This window comes from Aegilops tauschii, chromosome 5 (genome assembly GCF_002575655.3).
Source record: "Aegilops tauschii subsp. strangulata cultivar AL8/78 chromosome 5, Aet v6.0, whole genome shotgun sequence".
NCBI classification, from domain to species: domain Eukaryota; kingdom Viridiplantae; phylum Streptophyta; class Magnoliopsida; order Poales; family Poaceae; genus Aegilops; species Aegilops tauschii.
Window position 1 is genome coordinate 163,409,563 of NC_053039.3, and position 19,050 is coordinate 163,428,612.

Below are 19,050 nucleotides of genomic sequence, written 5' to 3' on the forward strand. Positions count from 1 at the left end.
CCTCAAGGCATCGCGGCCTGGGTTTACGCGCCGGCAAGCCTACCCGATTAACTTAGGGTGAACATACAAAGGGAGAACAAACGGGAAAATAACATGCATCTTGGGGCCCTGGAGCAGTTCCGCTCCAACAGGGCGGCCTCTCTGGCCAATGAGGCCCGGAAGCTTTGCCGGGGTGTCATGACCAAGGTCCTCACCAAGGTGGCGTACTGGGACCACAACCTCGACTTCAACGTCGCGCTGGAGAGCTTGCTGGAGGATGCGGACCTCGCGGCACTCGGGGAGCGTATCGAGCCTATCATCAGCCATGTTCGCGGAGTGTTGCGGCGAGCATGTCCTCACGAGGGGCATGGTGCTCCTCCTGGGAGTTTAGCTCGGCCTGGTGCTAGTGCCGAGCGACCTCGTCTTTGGCGGCCTGCTCCTTCGCCAGCTCCTGGGCCTTCTCGATGTCGGCCTGCTTCATGACAAGCTCCAGCTTGTGCTCGGCCAGCAGGTCCTGGGCAACCTTCATCTCCTCATGGGCTTGGCGAAACCAAGCCTACGTCTCAGTGACGCGCCCCGCGAGGTCCGCCTCCGCCTTTTCCACCACCGCCATCCTGGACTTTGCCTTGTCCAGACGGGCACGGTAGAGCGCCTGGAGCTTCTGGAAGTTGGCGCTCATGCCCCGAAGGAGCTGCTCCTCCTAGGAACTGCCGCCACTGGCGCTCGGTTCGTCGACAACCTCAAGCCCAGTGGCGGCGAGCACCTCGTCATCAAACACCTCCCCCTCGGTGGGCGCCCTGGTGCTCGCCGCCCCTGGGAGGTGGATGAACAAGTTGTCACTGACCTTCAGGTATTTGCCCAAGCCGGAGGCGGCAGAGGAGGAAGGTTGGTCATCGACCGCCCCCTCCTCGGCAGCGCCCTTGCCGGCCTCCTCGGCAGTGGCCTTGCCGGCCTCCCCGGCAGGCCCCTTGGCGGCATCCTCATCGGCGATCTCGGCGGCCTCCTCGGCGGAGATCTTGTTGGCCTCAGCCTCAGCATCCCTGGCGACCTCCTCGATGACAGTATCGATGTTCTCCTAGTCCACCGAGGGAGCGCCTAGATCCCAAGAAGGAGGATGAGGCAGAGCGGAATCAAAGTTCAAAAGAAGAAGAAAGAACAGGTACAGAAGGCAAATAACTCACCCATGCTAGGCTGGGATGAAGTGGCCCCCTCCCCACCAACATTCGGTGCCTGGATGGAGCCGCCGGCGCTCGGGTTCTCCTCCTCCTCCTCCGTGCGCATGGGCGCGGTGCCTGGCAACCTTGGCGGGGACGCCCCTCGGGGCGGCATGGTTGATGGGGGCGGCGTGTTGGGGGTGGCCCTCAGTGGCTCCTCCTGCTGCTGTCCTCCTCCTACAACCACGGCAAGGTCAGCGCCAAGAGATCGTACCCCAACACATGTTGATAGGGAGCGAGTGGTGAACGCACGCTGGGGGCTGCGCCGGTGGCTGCTATCCGGGCTGATCTCCACCACCAGCGGCATACTCGAGGTACCCGCCGGGGGCTGGCTACCCGTCGAGACCCTGGCCCTCTTCGCCACCCTCTCGGCCAGCGTCTCGACATCCCTGCAAAGATGAAAACAAGTCAAGAAAAGCGGCCTGGCCTGAGAGGACGGAGATGACAAAAGACAAGATACTTACTCATCCTCCGCCTCCTCTTCCGCTGCCTTCCTCTTCCTCCTCGGGCTGAGAGACCCAAGGTCGAAGAAGACCTCCGTGTCGACATCTGCGGGAGGAGGGGAAGCAGGTGGAGTCCGAGGACGCTTGGACGAAGAAGAGGCGGTCGCTTTCCTCCTCGCCACTGCGGCTTTCACCGCCTTCTTTGCTGCCGCGGCCCTCATCGGGCGCACTGACTCCCCCTGGATCTCTTGCCGTTGCTCGGTCCTGCCGGGCCGGACCGGCTCGTCGGAGTTGGCCCGCCGCAGGACACGCCTTTTTTCCAAGGCCGGAGGGTCGTCAGCCGCGGCCTCTTCCTCGGTCGACTCGTCGACCACATCTTCGATGAGAGGGTCCCCGGTGTCGGTGCTGCTGGCCTCCCCAGCAGACTCCGCCCATCCGACAAGCTCCTTCTCCTCCGCGGCAGCCTCGGCCTCATCCTCCACGTGGCCGGCGCTGCCGGCCTCCTTGGCAAGCGCCGCCTCTGCCGCCCTGGCGGCAATGTAGTCTAGCTCTTCCTGGGTGGTATCCTAGGTCAGCAATGGCTCAGCATGGACGTACTTCTCGGACAGCTTGTCGAAGAACTCCTGCACCTGATCCGCCCCTAGCTCGGGCCAATTTGGGTCAAGGTCATGCGCATTGAAGTCTGGCATCATGGCGATGATGTCGGTTTGGCGAGAGTTGTTGCTCAGCGGGACCACCCCCGCCGACAACCAAAACAAGGGCCCCTTGACGACCTTGCCGGCCTTCGCAACCTTGCCGGTCCTCTCGGACCTGCCGTCGCGGTACACGTCGAGCTGAAAAAGCATCTGGAAAAAGTGGGCATCCCCCATCACTGTGAAGTAGTGGTTCAAGCCAGGGCAAAGCCTCATGATGTCGGCCGCGTTCCTGAAAAGCCAGGCCGGCCTCCCCTTGTTATGCAGTGGGGTGATTCGGCTACGGATGAAATCAGCCCCAATCATCTCAAGGGTGAGCCCGGCCATGGTGAGGCGATGGATCCTGGTGGTGGCGATCGTGAGCTTCTCATCCTTGGCATCGACATCGCTCCAATCATCTCTACGAACCGGCGGCGCCTGGCGAACCCGGCAAAATTCCTGCTGGTCCTCCTCCACAATCCGGCACTACCAGCTCCGCTACTCCTGCCACATCTCGTTCTGAGCGCCCTCCGGATATGTCCCCTTCTCCTGGCTCCTTGGGATCCAGGCGACACAACCGGAAATGGCGCCTCCCTTTTGGATACGAGGATAGAAGTAGTGGCGGAAAAGCGCCGTGCTAGGATGCACTCCGGCGAAGCCCTCACAGAGATGGGCAAAAAGGTCCATGCACGCCACGACATTTGGAGTGAAATCCAGAAGGTGGAAACCATAGGTGTGCATGACGTCATTGAAGAAATCGGAGAAAGGGGGGCAGAGCCCGCAGGAAAACTAATCAACGAAGAAGGGGTACCGATTCGGGATGGCCTCGGCGAAACCGGCGGGGATGATGCGCGTGGCAGGGTGCCCCTTCGTCTTGCACCCCTACCGGGGCTTGAAGTTGTCCCGGAGGTGGACCGCATCGACCGTCGAAGGAAAGTAGGCGAGCTGCGTCCGCCACGCCGCCAACTCGCTCTCCGGCGCCTCCTACCCGCTGACGTCCTTGGCTGTTCCCTGGCCTTTGCTGGTTTTGGGTGCCATGGCGGCTGAGGGAGATGAGGCATGAGGGACAACAAAGGTGCGGCGGCGGCGAGCGAAAGCAAGAGCTTGAGAAGGAAGAGGGGAGGGACGGCAGTTCCGAGATTGGAAAAGGCACAGAGGGTAAATGGGCGTCGCGCCTGCAGTTTCTCCTTTTTTATGGGGAAGGCGCGGGCTGCTACCTCTTGAGCATGCGTTGGTTTTCCATTGAAGAGGAAAGGGCGATGCAGCAAAGTAGTGTAAGTATTTCCCTCAGTTTTTGAGAACCAAGGTATCAATCCAGTAGCAGGCCACACGCAAGTCCCTCGTACCTACACAAACAAATAAGAACCTTGCAACCAACGCGATACAGGGGTTGTCAATCCCTTCACGGCCACTTGCAAAGGTGAGATCTGATAGAGATGAGAAGATAATATTTTCGGTATTTCTATGATAAAGATTAAAAGTAAAGAAAGCAAAATAAACGGCGACAGAAATAGCTAGTTGACGGAAGATTAATATGATGGAAAATAGACCCGGGGGCCATAGGTTTCACTAGTGGCTTCTCTCAAGATAGCATAAGTATTACGGTGGGTGAACAAATTACTGTCGAGCAATTGATAGAAAGGTGCATAGTTATGAGAATATCTAGGGATGATCATGTATATAGGCATCACGTCTGCGACAAGTAGACCGAAATGATTCTGCATCTACTACTATTACTCCACACATCGACCGCTATCCATCATGCATCTAGAGTATTACGTTCATAAGAATAGAGTAACGCATTATGCAAGATGACATGATGTAGAGGGATAAACTCAAGCAATATGATATAAACCCCATATTTTTATCCTCGATGGCAACAATACAATATGTGTCGTTTCCCCTACTGTCACTGGGATCGAAAACCGCAAGATTGAACCCAAAGCTAAACACTTCTCCCATTGCAAGAAAGATCAATCTAGTAGGCCAAACCAAACTGATAATTCGAAGAGACTTGCAAAGATAACCAATCATACATAAAAGAATTCAGAGAAGATTTAAATATTGTTCATAGATAATCTTGATCATAAACCTACAATTCATCGGATCTCGACAAACACACCGCAAAAGGATTTACATCGAATAGATCTCCAATAAGATCGAGGAGAACTTTGTATTGAGATCCAAAGAGAGAGAAGAAGCCATGTAGCTAATAACTATGGACCCGAAGGTCTGTGGTAAACTACTCACACATCATCGGAGAGGCTATGGTGTTGATGTAGAAGCCCTCCGTGATCGATTCCCCCTCCGGCGGAGCGGCGGAAAAGGCCCCAAGATGGGATCTCACGGGTACAGAAGGTTGCGGCGGTGGAAATAGGGTTCTATGGTGCTCCTGGATGGTTTCGGGGTATATGGGTATATATAGGAGGAAGAAGTAGGTCGGTGGAGCTGCGAGGGGCCCACGAGGGTGGGGGGCGTGCCCAGGGGGGCAGGCGCACCCCCTGCCTCATGGCCTCCTTGCTTCTTTCTTGATGTCCACTCCAAGTCCTGTGGATCACGTTTGTTCCAAAAATCACTCTCCCGAAGGTTTCATTCCATTTGGATTCCGTTTGATATTCCTTTTCTGCGAAACACTAAAATAGGAAAAAAACAACAATTTGCACTGGTCCTTGGGTTAGTAGGTTAGTCCCAAAAATAATATAAAAGTGTATAATAAAGCCCATTAAACATCCAAAACAGATAATATAATAGCATGGAACAATCAAAAATTATAGATACGTTGGATACGTATCACGGGCCGCTTCGTTACCATTTACCGCGATGTGACGCATGAGGGCCGCAACTGCCCCACGCACGACCCCCACGTCACACATTCAATGCGGGCCGTGGGGAAGCGCGACGGGCGAGGGAATTACTGCGGTAAAACTCCGCCCTGCGTGCCCGCGCACCGTTCTGGGCCCGGCCCAACAACGCGTTGCGCTTATGTGTGGCCCAGGCCCGGGGGCTCCTGTTGGTGTACAGAAGTAGGGGCTCTCCTTTTTACCCCTCTACTTGTGCATGGGCAGTCAGAGCCGCACCTATGGCCACACTTAGCAGGGCAGAGGAGGGAAGAAGAAGCACAAAAGTACCAAAGCAACGCCAATACCAGAGACACAAAGAGCAAGAGGGTGAGGTGGACTCCCCCGGCAAGACCCCTGCCGGGGCGGCCTCCGCAACCCCGGCAAGAGCCTTGCCGGGTCAACTTGCCCAACGCCCGCAGAGCGCGCCACCCTTGAGCCCAAGGGTTCCAACACCATCAACCACATTGGAACCAAGGCTCGGGAGGCACCTCCGTGGTGGCATGCAGATCTTTGTGAAGATCATAAGCACACAAGATTAGATGAGGACCAGAAGACGATGACCCTCGACAAGATCCGTGCCGAGGGAATCCACGAGGCCCCCGACAAGATCCTTGCCGGGGACGACCGCGATGCCGCGGCAAGACCCTTGCCGCGGCCCCGGCAAGCCCTTGTTGAGGACACCTGCGGGGCCACAGCCAGACCCACGTCTGCCAAGACTCCACCGCCGTTCCCATATAACTGCCAGCCCAACCAGTTGGGCAGGCACCTGCGTGGCAACATGCGGCCTCCAGGCCAACTCAGGAAGCACCTGCGTGGTGGCATGCAGATCTTCGTGAAGACCCTACCACCATGCCATCTCAGCAGCCAGCCAGCCTATGTGGCACTGCATGCCTCGTTGGCCTGGACGCATGTCGGAGCGAGGTGGAGCGGCAACGGACGGGACGGGCCTCGTTGCCCCAATAAAGCAACGGGACACCTAAGGGGCGCATTTAATGCGCCTTGTCCCGTAATGACAGATGATAAGCTTGTACACTGTATACCTTTCCACCTCCTGTGTGCCACTGTGGCCACCCTTTTTGACTATATAAGGAGGCCCGAGGCGTACTGGAGAAAGATTCGGATCTTTTGGACTATGCACGCACCACAGCTAGTTCGAGAGCTCAAGAACACTCAAATATACACCAAAGTAGGACTAGGCTATTACGCATCCTCGCGTCCCAAACCTGGGTAAACGATCTTTGTGCTGACTACCAGACCCGCTCTTTGCACAACCCCGTGCCCGCCCACCGTAGAAGGGATCCCAGTGATTCGATAGGGGTCGTTTCCACCGACACTAACCCATTATTCTGTATAGCAAAATTATCATTAAGTTCAGAGATTCTATCAACTAGAACATTGATAGGAACCTTTTTTCTAAGGTTTTCATTATAAGCAACATGATCTAAAGATCGTAAACGCATTATGTCTTCTTGATTAAAAAGGATAGCTTCTATGGGAGGGCGGCCAGCATCCACCCTATAATCGCAAAAATTTCATTAGCCTCTTTCATTATAAATCTGAACTCATGTGCTAAAAAGATAGTAGCTGCACACTTAACAGAAGAATGCTCAATATCGGAAAATTCTAGAAAAATCCTTTGTATGCAAGGATGCAAGTGCATAAATTGTCTTTCAAGTTCAACTACAAGCAAAGATATGGCATCTGCAAGACTACTAGTTCTATGAAGAATAGACCCTCCCATAGTGGCAAAGCACCGGAACAAGTAAATAAATCTTGAATAACTCCTTTTCCAATAATATTACCGCTAACAATCCAAAACTTTTTAGTGTGTAGAATAGTAGATTCTTCATGTGGATTATCAAAAGCACCAAAGTTTCCCCCATTGTTACTATTATCTTTTTCGATGATAACCTCCCCAATTTCAGACATGATGGCAACAAACCTCACTAAGAATGGGTACACAAGAAGCAAGCAAAAAGAGACGAATGAAAAAGGGCGAATAAAATGGCAAAGGTGAAGCGGGGGAGAGGAAAATGAGAGGCAAATGGCAAATAATGTAATGCGAGGGATAAGGGTTTGTGGTGGGTACTTGGTATGTCTTGACTTGTGCGTAGATCTCCCCGGCAACGGCGCCAGAAATCCTTCTTGCTACCTCTTGAGCATGCGTTGGTTTTCCCTTGAAGAGGAAAGGGTGATGCAGCAAAGTAGCGTAAGTATTTCCCTCAGTTTTTGAGAACCAAGGTATCAATCCAGTAGGAGACTACACGCAAATCCCTAATACCTGCACAAACAATTAAGAACCTTGCAACCAACGCGATAAAGGGGTTGTCAATCCCTTCACGGCCACTTGCAAAAGTGAGATCTTATAAAGATAATAAGATAAATATTTTTGGTATTTTTGTTGTATAGATTGAAAAGTAAAGATTGCAAAATAAACGGCGATAGAAATAGCTAGTTGACGGAAGATTAATATGATGGAAAATAGACCCGGGGGCCATAGTTTTCACTAGTGGCTTCTCTCAAGATAGCATAAGTATTACGGTGGGTGAACAAATTACTGTCGAGCAATTGATAGAAAGGTGCATAGTTATGAGAATATCTAGGGATGATCATGTATATAGGCATCACGTCTGCGACAAGTAGACCGAAATGATTCTGCATCTACTACTATTACTCCACACATCGACCGCTATCCAGCATGCATCTAGAGTATTAAGTTTGTAAGAACGGAGTAACGCATTAGGCAAGATGACAAGATGTAGAGGGATAAACTCAAGCAATTTGGTATAAACCCCATCTTTTTATCCTAGATGGCAACAATACAATACGTGGCTTGCTCCCCCTGCTGTCACTGGGAAAGGACACCGCAAGATTGAACCCAAAGCTAAGCACGTCTCCCATTGTATGAAAGATCAATATAGTAGGCCAAACTAAACCAATAAGTCGAAGAGACTTGCAAAGATATCAAATCATGCATATAAAAATTCAGAGAAGAATCAAATAATATTCATAGATAATCAAGTTCATAAACCCACAATTCATCAGATCTCGGCAAACACACCGCAAAAATAGTTACATCGAATAGATCTCTAAGAGAATCGAGGAGAACTTTGTATTGAGATCCAAAGAGAGAGAAGAAGCCATCTAGCTAATAACTATGGACCCGAAGGTCTGTGGTAAACTACTCACGCATCATCGTAGAGGCCGTGATGTTGATGTAGAAGCCCTCCGTGATCGATTCCCCCTCCGGTGGAGCGCCGGAAAAGGCCCCAAGATGGGATCTCACGGGTACAAAAGGTTGTGGCAGTGTAAAAGGTGTTTCATGGCTCTCCTCAAAGGTTTCAGGGTATAAGAGTATATATAGGCAAAAGAAGTAGGTCGGTGGAGCTGCGAGGGGCCCACGAGGGTGGGGGGCACGCCTACCCCCTGGGCGCGCCCTCCTACCTCGTGGCCACCTTGTTGCTTCCTTGATTCCACTCCAAGTCTCCTGGATTGCGTTTGTTCCAAAAACGATCCTCCGAAGGTTTCATTCCGTTTGGATTCCGTTTGATATTCCTTTTCTGCGAAACACTGAAATAGGCAAAAAAACAGCAATTTGCACTGGGCTCTCGGTTAATAGGTTAGTCCCAAAAATAATATAAAAAGGTATATTAAAGCCCATTAAACATCCAAAACAGATAATATAATAGAATGGAACAATCAAAAATTATAAATACGTTGGAGACGTATCACTCATCATCTACATAGCTACATTGACTGTCTAGCCTTGTGTTGTCTTGCGAATCTTGTTGGTAGGATGGCGGAGTAGAATCTGTAGAGACCCTCTGTTTGAGTTGCTCCGAAGGACCACCATCATCCACTGTCAGACTAATTTCCTTCAGCTGTATTGATTTTGCATTGTGAAGTCAAACCGATAAGAAAAAGGAATAAATTTGCTCTTCAGAACTCATTCATGCATGATACTGATGAACACTACTCAGATGAAAGGAAAACACATGATACGAGGATGAATATGTACGAAAAACAGGGAACGGCATGACATATTCACACCTATGATGTGGTAACTAAGCAGAAGGCATTTCAACAAATTAGAAGCACTGCAAGCTAGACACCATATGAAAGGTGCAACCAATATCACTCCGCTAAGTTCAAATTGTCTGGCGTTTCAACAAATTAGAAGCAGTACATGGTAGAATTCATATGCAAGACACAACCAATATCACAGTGGCGACTTAAAGGTGCCTTATCATAAGTGACTAACGCGGGATATGCAAGAACAGTAGTCTGATGTAAGAACATGGTGTGATCAGATATAGTATGTTCTAGAAACAGGAACACGTGTCATATTCACAGCCATTATGTGTAAAGTAAGCAAATGCAATTCAACAAAGTTAGAAGCAATACAAGTTAGACATCATACGCAACATGCAACCACATATAATAGTGCCAAGTTAGAGCAAGCACCTGTGATGGTGGAGTAGGGGAGATGTGCTCATCATCTACGCAACTACGTTGACTGTCTAGCCTTGCGTTGTCTTGCGAATCTTGTTGGGAGGATGGCGGAGTAGGATCTGTAGAGACCCTCCGTTTCAGTTGCTCAGAAGGACCACCATCATCCAATGCCTTACCAATTTCCTTCCGCTTTATTGATTTTGCATTGTGAGGTCAAACCGACAAGAAAAAGGAATAAAATTTTCTCTTCAGAACTCATTTATGCATGATACTGACGAACACTACTCTGATGAAAGGCAAAGTCATGATACGAGGATGGAATATGTATGAAAAACTGGACGGCTTGAGATATTCACACCTATGATGTGGTAACTAAGAAGAAGGCACTTCAACAAATTAGAAGCACTGCAAGCTAGACACCATATGGATAAATATCACTCTGCCAAGTTAAAACTGTCTCGTCATAGGTGCCGTTCATCAAACTAGAAGCACTACATGCTAGAAATCATATTCAAGACGCAAACCAATATCACACTGCCAACTTAAAGGTGTCCCATCATATGTGACTGACGCAGGATACACAAGAAGAGTAGTTTCATGTAAGAACATGGTGTGATAGACAGATAAAGTATGTACCAAAAACAGGAAAGCATTTCATATTCACACGTATCATGTGTAAGTTAAGCAGATGCAGTTTACACTAATTAGGAGCAATACAAGCTAGACACCATATGCAACATGCAACCAGATATCACACTACCAAGTTAGAGTAAGCACCTTGGATGGTGGAGTAGGGGAGCGGAGACTTGGAACTTCTAAAGCACTAGCAGTACAAGGAGAATCCGTATAGATGCTCCATTTACGTTGCTGCAGAGGACCACCATCATCGCCTTCCTTACTCTTTTCCTTCCTCTTTTTTGATTTTTCCTTGTCAAGTCAAACCCACAAGAAAAAGGAATAAAATTTGCTCTTCAGAACTCATTGATGCATGATACTGACGAGCGCTACTTTCATGTAAGACAGCCGCATGATAGGAGGATGGAATATGTATGAAAAACAGGATGACATGACATATTGATATGTATGATGTATAAAGTGTAAACTAAGCACAAGGTGTTTGAACTAGTTAGAAGTAATGCAAGCTGGAAACCATATGAAAGATGAAACCAATATCACCCTGCCAAATTAAAAGGGTGGCCTAACAAATGTATTTAACCAAATTAGAAGCAATACATCGCAACAAGCTAGAAATAATATGCAACGAATAAAGGTGTCTCATCGTAAGTGATTGATGCAGGATACAGAAGACAGGTAGTTTCATGTAAGAACATGGTTAACACATAGATGTAGTGTGTACCGAAAATAGGAAGGCATGTCATATTCACAGGTATAATGTGTAAACTAAGCAGATGCAATTTACCCTAATTAGAAGCATTACAAGCTAGACACCGTATGCAACATGCAACCACATATCACACTGCTAAGTTAGAGCAAGCACCAGCAGTGGTGGTGTAGGGGAAGTGCGGTCTTCAAGTACAGAGGTATGTTCAATATCTTCATTTAGGCTTGCTGTTTCTTGAGAATCATGTGGAGAGGATGAAACTGCACTCTTTCGAAGAGTAGTGCGTCTCATACTAACCCACGGGCGTGACTGTCTCATCATAAGCGATAGATGCAGGATACACAAGAACAGTAGTTTGATGTAAGAACATGGTGTGATAGGCAGATGTAGTATGTACCAAAAACAGGAAGGCGTGTCATGTTCACATGTATAATGTGTAAGCTAAGGAGATGCAATTTAACAAATTAGGAGCAATACAAGCTAGGCACCATATGCAATATGCAACCAGATATCACACTGCCATGTTAGAGCAAGCACCTGGGGTTGTGGAGTAGGGGAGCTGAGATTTGGAACTTGCACTGCAGTAGGAGTAGCAGGAGAATCTGCAGAGATCATCTGTTTCGGTTGCTCCAGAGGACCACCATCATTCCGTGCCTTCGTCCTTTTAGATTTTGCCTTGTCAAGTAAACACACAATAAAAAGGAATGAAATTCGTACTTCCAAATCCGTTGATGCATGATACTGATGAACAGAACTTTTATGTATGGCAACCACATTGTAGGAGGATGGAATATGTACGAAAAACGGTAAGCAGAAGGCATTTCAACAAATTGGAAGCAATGCAATCTAGACACCATATGAAAGATCCAACCAGAATCACTCTAACAAATTAGATGTCTCTCATTATAAGTGGCACTTCAACAAATTAGAGGCAATACATGTTTGAAATGATATGCAAGATGCAACTAATATTATGTTGTTAACTTGAAGGTGTCTCGTCAGAAGTGATTGATGAGGGATACACAAGAAAAGTACTTTGATTAACAACATGGTTAATAGAAAGACGTAATATGTGCCAAAAACAGGAACGCATGTCATATTCACAGGTATAATGTGTTAACTAAGCAGATGCAATTTACCCTAATTAGAAGCATTACAAGGTAGACACCATATGCAACATGCAACCACATATCAAACTGCCAAGTAAGAGCAAGCACCTCCGATGGTGGTGTGGGGGAATTGCGGTCATCAACTAGAGAGCTACGTTGACTATCTTCATTTAGCCTTGCTGTTTCTTGAGAATCATGTGGGGAGGATGACATTGCAGTCTTTAAATGAGTAGAGCGTCTCACAGTAACCCACTTGGGTGACTGTCTCGTGATAAGTGATTGAAGAGGGATACAAAAGAGCATTAGTTTGATGTACGAACATGGTTAATAGACATATCTAGTATGTATCAAAAACAGGAAGGCATGTCATTATCAAAGTTATAATGTGTAAAGTAAGCTGATGCAATTTAACCAAATTGGAAGCAATACAAGCTAGACACCATATGCAACATGCAACCACATTTGACAGCGCGAAGTTAAAGCAAGCACCTGGGATGGTTGTGTGTGGCCATTGAGATCATCAACTCCAGAGCTACATTTACTGTCTCCATCTGCTTGCACTGCAACCTTTAGAGAGCTGAGATGCTTAGTGCTTATCTTCGAATTACACTAGAGCGACTTCTGTATTTTCTTTTTTGTATTCATCAACACTGCGTCAGAGTCTGAAATACCCATGCATAAAAAACAATAGTGTGAGTATGGGTGAAGTGTGTGCACAAGTAGTATAGTGTAAAGGTAGCAGATAGCAGGTCGGTGAGAAATAAATGACGGGAGACATATGATAGCTCTACAACATGCATGGCACACAAAATTACTAGATTCTAGGATTTTGAAATATGAGCACAGGGATGGCTGGGAAATGCAGATGCTCCTCCAGCACACCACAAGGTGTGGTCCTATGAAAATAACAGTCGACTGAAAACAAATAGGTCAGTCCATTTTTTCTGCACCTTCCGATGTACAAAGAACGGGCAGATTGCCTTCATCTACCTCCAGCCAGTCAGTGTTACGATCTTCCTCAAAACGCCAGTGATCACCAGCCCAGTCCCCTGCCTCCGCCCTCCCCTTGACCTCACCGCACTGCCGTGCTTGGCACCACCCCCGGCAATCCCTTCAAGCCCCACCGACCTCCAGATCGGGCGCAAGCAGCTCCTGCGCCCCACACCCCTATGATAGACGCCGATGCACCGCTTCCCCAGCGAACATGCAGAATAGGTGCTCCGCGCACCTAAGCGAGTCCTGCTTCTTTTAATTGCGATCCGACTGACCCTGAATTGAAATCCAGGCAGGCTACTGACCTCTAGCAAAGGTGAAATAGTAAATGGGAGGAAACCTTGTGCATTTACTATCACGAAGAAGATGCAGTACGAAGCGCTCAACTAGTTTCATTCGTGGGATGAATACGGTGTGAGCAGAGACGTAAGATTTGCACGAATAAGGGAAGAGGAGTTCCTCTTTCTGCTGGCAGTGTTGTGTCCTCCTTCTATTTTTCCAACGATCTTCTTGTGGTTCGCTGGAAACGAGAAGTTGTGGAGGACGGTGGAGCCTTGGACAAACCCATGGCCAAGTTGTTGAGTGTGGTGCGGTGGCCGTCTGTCAGCTGTGGGAACCAGATCCGAGGCAGCGAACGACGGTGTAGCAGGAATAACTCCGGTGCGGTGGACGGTTGCGACAGTGGAGCGGCGGCGGTGAGGCGCAGGATGGCGTGGTTGAAGTGGTTCTGGTACGGCGCACGTCGGCATCGGTGTCGTGGAGACAGCTCTGCCTCGGCTTTAGCTGCTAAGTCCTTGAGGGCGTTGCGGTTGCGATTGCGTTGGATGATGACGTCGGGGTACTGGCTCTGGCGTAATGAAGGAGGGCGGCGGTTGACTGGGTGTGACGGGGTGGAGGACGGAGGAGGCTGGGTTTTTGTGGCTGGTGGAGAGGGCATTTTGGCGCCCACGGAGTATGAATGGGGAAACGGAGGGAGGGGGAACTAAGGGTGAACAATGTTTCTGTTTGGGACGCGCTTGTTTGAAATTTGGGGAATGTTACAAACTTTGCCCCCATCTAAAATTTTGGACATATTGCGGGTTGGGGGTAAGACATTAATCTCAGGTGTCCCAAATGGTGGGCAGGATAGATTTCGGCCGAGCACATGGGTGTTTAGGCACCCACGGCGTATGAATGCTTCTCAGAGGCGGTTGAGACTGGCGTCTTAGTGAAGTTACAAACCTACCCCGGTTTAGACCTTTGGACATCGGGCCGATAGGCTACACATGCCAGAGTCAGGACAGTAATTTCCTACCACCAAACATTAGTCTCGCGCGGTTTCAGGTGACCAGAGGCTTATTTGGCGCTTTGTTCAATATTTGGGAGCAGAAGCATTAACGTTTTCGGTTCTCTTGAATTGAACTTTTAGGATTTGTCAAACTTCACAAATCTTTACTCTTGAAAATCCTAAAACTACGATTATTTTGGAATGGAGGGGATACATTTGAATATACATTGTACACGAGTATATATTAAAACATATGCAACTTACCTCAGTTCATGCATGGTTCCAGATATAATCTCCTTGGTTGCAAAAAAACAGTTAGACATGCATATGAATATATAGCATGTTCAAATGCACAACAAAGATTGATGCCCCCTTTTAGATCTGATTTACAAATGCCATTATCTCGGGTTCAAATAGATGAATGCACTTCCTATGAATTCGAATCTTTGAAACCCCCTTTACTTTGAATTCAAAATCTATTCTATTTCATAGCAAGCAATTTGGAATGTATCCATGTAAGTGACAAATGTATAAAGTGCTTCACACTAACAACATGGAGTGCACTAATTAATGTTTATATATGAATTGCAAAAGCAATGCATTGCCTCTATTTCAAACCGCTCTCACTCTATGGATCGATAATATGAAATAAACACACGCACATGTTAGAATTCAATAGAGTATGGGTGTCTGATAGACCGATTTTCGTTCATACACAAATTGCAAAATTCATGATCTCATCCAAAAATAACAATGCCATTTATATTTTAATTTAATGCATAGAACCGCCTTTTACACGTAGATGCACTATGCATCGGCCCGTTCTCACAAATGTGCTATATATCTCTCTATCTAACGCATAAGTGCACACACTTTATATACATCAGCATTTCTCTTTCACACATGCTCACAATCTCTCCCGGGGTGTCGGGGTGTCTCACGCACACACTCCCTCTGTATCTCTCTCTCTCTCTTTCTAACTACTATGTACCACTCTTTTCACTAATCTCAGTTGAAAAACACTATTTCTCTCACATCGATATATACACACCATGGTCTCTACTAGCCCTCTATACGCACATATATGTGCCTACGTGTCTCCCACACGCACATTATCTTTAGGCCTCTCTCACACACATTGCCCCCCACAGACACACCTCTCTCTTAGTAGTTGGCAGATATGATTCCATCAGATCATTCGGTAGGATATCCCTGATTGTTAGGCTGGATGGTAATACAAGGCAAAGTTTTACCCAAGTTGAGACCCTTGCAGTTGAGGAAAAAGCCTACTCCTGGTACTGTATATTAGTGATAGGGGTGTGTACAAAGTACACGTGAATACCAGGCATTGTGCGTGTGTCTATACTATCGTCGAACCAGCCCCTAGGCTTCTATAACATACTCGGGGCCTAGGGTTACAAATCATATATAGTCGGCTTATCATCAGTGGGGATAGAGTCCTCCATGACTCTGGTAGCTTCGTATTGTATACTGAGTCCTCTACATGGGTCTTCGTATAATGCGTCTCGGTCCAACCTATGTGGCGTAGGATGGAACCGACCCATGAGTCCTCATGTTGACCCACCACAACTAGAAATGATGTGCCCACCCCAACTAGAAATGATGTGCCCACCACACCACACATGCAATCGGCCACTAAGAAAATAAGCATATACAATAGTACAATGTTATAAATGAAAGTTAATTGCATGGTGCATCCAAAAATATTTGTTCTGCATTGTGAATGTTTATATTTTCTCCTAAAATATTAGTCACGGGAAAGAGAAACGAAGGGCATATCTCTCCTTGTCTCCACCGGACACCCCCTCTTTCTACACCACTTTCATGTACGCACACAAACTATCTCTCGGCCCTCTAAAAGTATGCATGCCCATGACACATTCACGCGTGACGGTCACTGTATTTCATGCGAAAACACTATACGGTCGGTGGACTTCAGAATATGCTCATTATGGTCACCGTATATATTCTCCTGGTGATCATACGGTATCTAGCTCACGATACGTCTCCGTATTTTGTTGATGACACTGACGGACATTGTATTTGATGCGTGCTCCGTATTTTGTTGGCGACACTTATGGTCATTGTATTTGAAGCGAAAGCACGATATTGTCACTGGACTTCAAAATAAGCTCATCACGGTCAGCACATACATTTTGTGGCGCTAACCAACTTGTGGTTGGATGGTTAGGAGGACACACTGTCCCCCCTTGCCTCTTCGTCTCTGTCTCCCTCCTTGCATTGCTCCAGCGCTCGAGCTCCGCCACCGTCGTCGACCTCAGCTACTGCCTCGACAACGGCCGCTGTATCAACCTGATTTGTCCAGAGTTCGGTCCCGCGCCTCCGCCGCTCAACAGCTCTGGTGAGTTTTCCTCCTTCCCTTTCCTCTAGATCCCATTAGGGTTTCCTTCGAGTTTGTCGGAGTTCATCGTTGTTCTTCGCTGTAGCTTGTAACACTTTAAACTGAACTTGGTACCTCTCCTGTGCGGTGGTAGCTATAATATTCATTTTCGCTACCAAGGCATCTCCTTTTGCATAAAAAATCCGATCTGGACATATGAACTGCTCAAGCACCGTAATTTAGGTCTGGATATTTTTTCATTATCTGAAGTGCCGTAGATCCAATGCCATAGCATAAATCTGTGAAACCTTTTTTTATCACTTCGCAATTTTTCCTTTCTCAGATCTGTGACTCAATATCTGTATGGGCGGCTTAACTTTAGAAAGCATAACCCGCCAGGTATCATTAGTCCCCTCTTAAGTCGCCAATAGCTTATCTTTTTAATTTCAATGCCATCTTCCGGTTTACCACTTATGCATGCTTCATTCTTATTCACCTTGTAACTCGTCAACCGGCTTAACCATAGAATCTTGAACCAGCACAATCTTTCTTTCAGCTCATCGATAATGGCTAAGACATATTCTGCTTGTAACTGGGTCCAATCTCGGGTTACTGAGGAAGAACTGAACAACTACGTTGCAACTAGCGCTTTAGCCAAAAAAGAAGTCATTCACTGGAGGGTCCCTGGTGAAGAATTTCCTCCTAAACCCAAGGACGGAGAAGTAATCGTTTTTGCTGATCACCTGAGTCGGGGGTTCAGTCCACCTGGCTCAAAATTATTTCATGATGTGCTTCATTTTCTCCAACTTCACCCTCAGGATATCAGACCCAACTCCTTGTCCAACATTTGCAATTTTCAAGTCTTCTGCGAAGCTTATCTTCAGGAGGAGTCCACAATTTACTTATTTAGAGAGTTCTACTATTTAAACCGCCAGACTGAGTTTGTTGATGGGCCCAACACTGAACTCAGCGGGGTGTCAATTCAAAAGAGGAAAGACGTCAGCTTTCCATACGCTAAGCCGCCAAGTCATCCCAAAGACTGGAACCAGACTTGATTCTACTGCCAAGACACATCTCTAGCCGACAAAAATCCCTTACCGGGTTATCGCGATCACCGTCTTAGCAACACGCATCCACTCCCCTCACTGCTGAGTGCAAAGGATCGGGCTAAATATGCACCAGCATTCTCAAAGCTCAGAGCCCTTATGGCTAATGGTTTAACCGGCGTCGACCTTGTCCGGTGCTAGGTGTCCTGGAGTATCTTGCCATTAAGCCGTCGCCCCAGCTTAATCTGTGAATATACTGGCAATGTGAAAGATCCCCAGCGCCACTCTGACATCCAACTGTCTGATGCGGAAATCAATGAAGCCACTAAGAAATTGTTGAACGAACCTTTAAAAGAATGCAGGAAAATAGGACTTAGTCCTTTTAGCACCTTCAACAAGCCGCCAGCCGTAAGTTTGCACACCTTCTTCTCCATCAGTATTTTCAATAATTATGCCCACTTATAATCTTTTCGACTTTAACAGGCTGATTCTCCCTTTTGGAAGAAGAAACCGCAAGATAAGCCGGCTAAACCGGCTCGTACCAAAACCAAGGTCACCAAGAAACCTGCCAAGAAGAAGACCATCGAACACGTCAGTGTAAACATTGATGATGACGATAGTGATCATGAGTCAGAGGTAGAACTTGACTCTCTTGGCTCGTTTTTTATACATCTCATTGGCAATGACTGTTATCAAGACAAGCAGAGGCTAGCCATGCCGGTGATGTAGAGGTAATTATTCTTTCCTCCGGCTCAGAACCTCTGCCAACAGAGAAAACCCGACAAGCAGGCCAGAAAGGAAGCTTTTCTCACCCTCTAGCTCCTTGGATCCCAACTTTCTTTTGAAGAAACAGCAACACGAAGCTCGCCACACCACCCGGCATAGTGGCGGCGTGATTACTTCCTCCGGCTTAACGAACACACCGGTTCGCAAACGCTGCCCACAGGTCTTACATATTTCTGATATACTTTATCCTAGGGCGGGTCATTTCTGCCATCCTCTTAACCCGTCTGATTCAAACTATCAGGGGACTTCTCATTCCTCTTCTGGCGAGTCAATTTCTCAATTCCCCGCTTTAAAGACTGTACCTGGGTAAGAATATGCTCCGTTATTTATACCTTATACCTGATCATTGTACTGACCTCTTTACACTTCTTATTTTAAGGGGCTAGGCCAAACCCAGCAAGAAGGCCAAGCTGAATAAGCCGGTCGACGACGCCAACCCGTCTGAACCGGAAAAAAAACAATCAGAACCTTCTAACCCGATTGTTGAGGCCACCCTTGACGATCCACCACCACAAGACCATGGAGTCTCCCCAGATGATATGGATG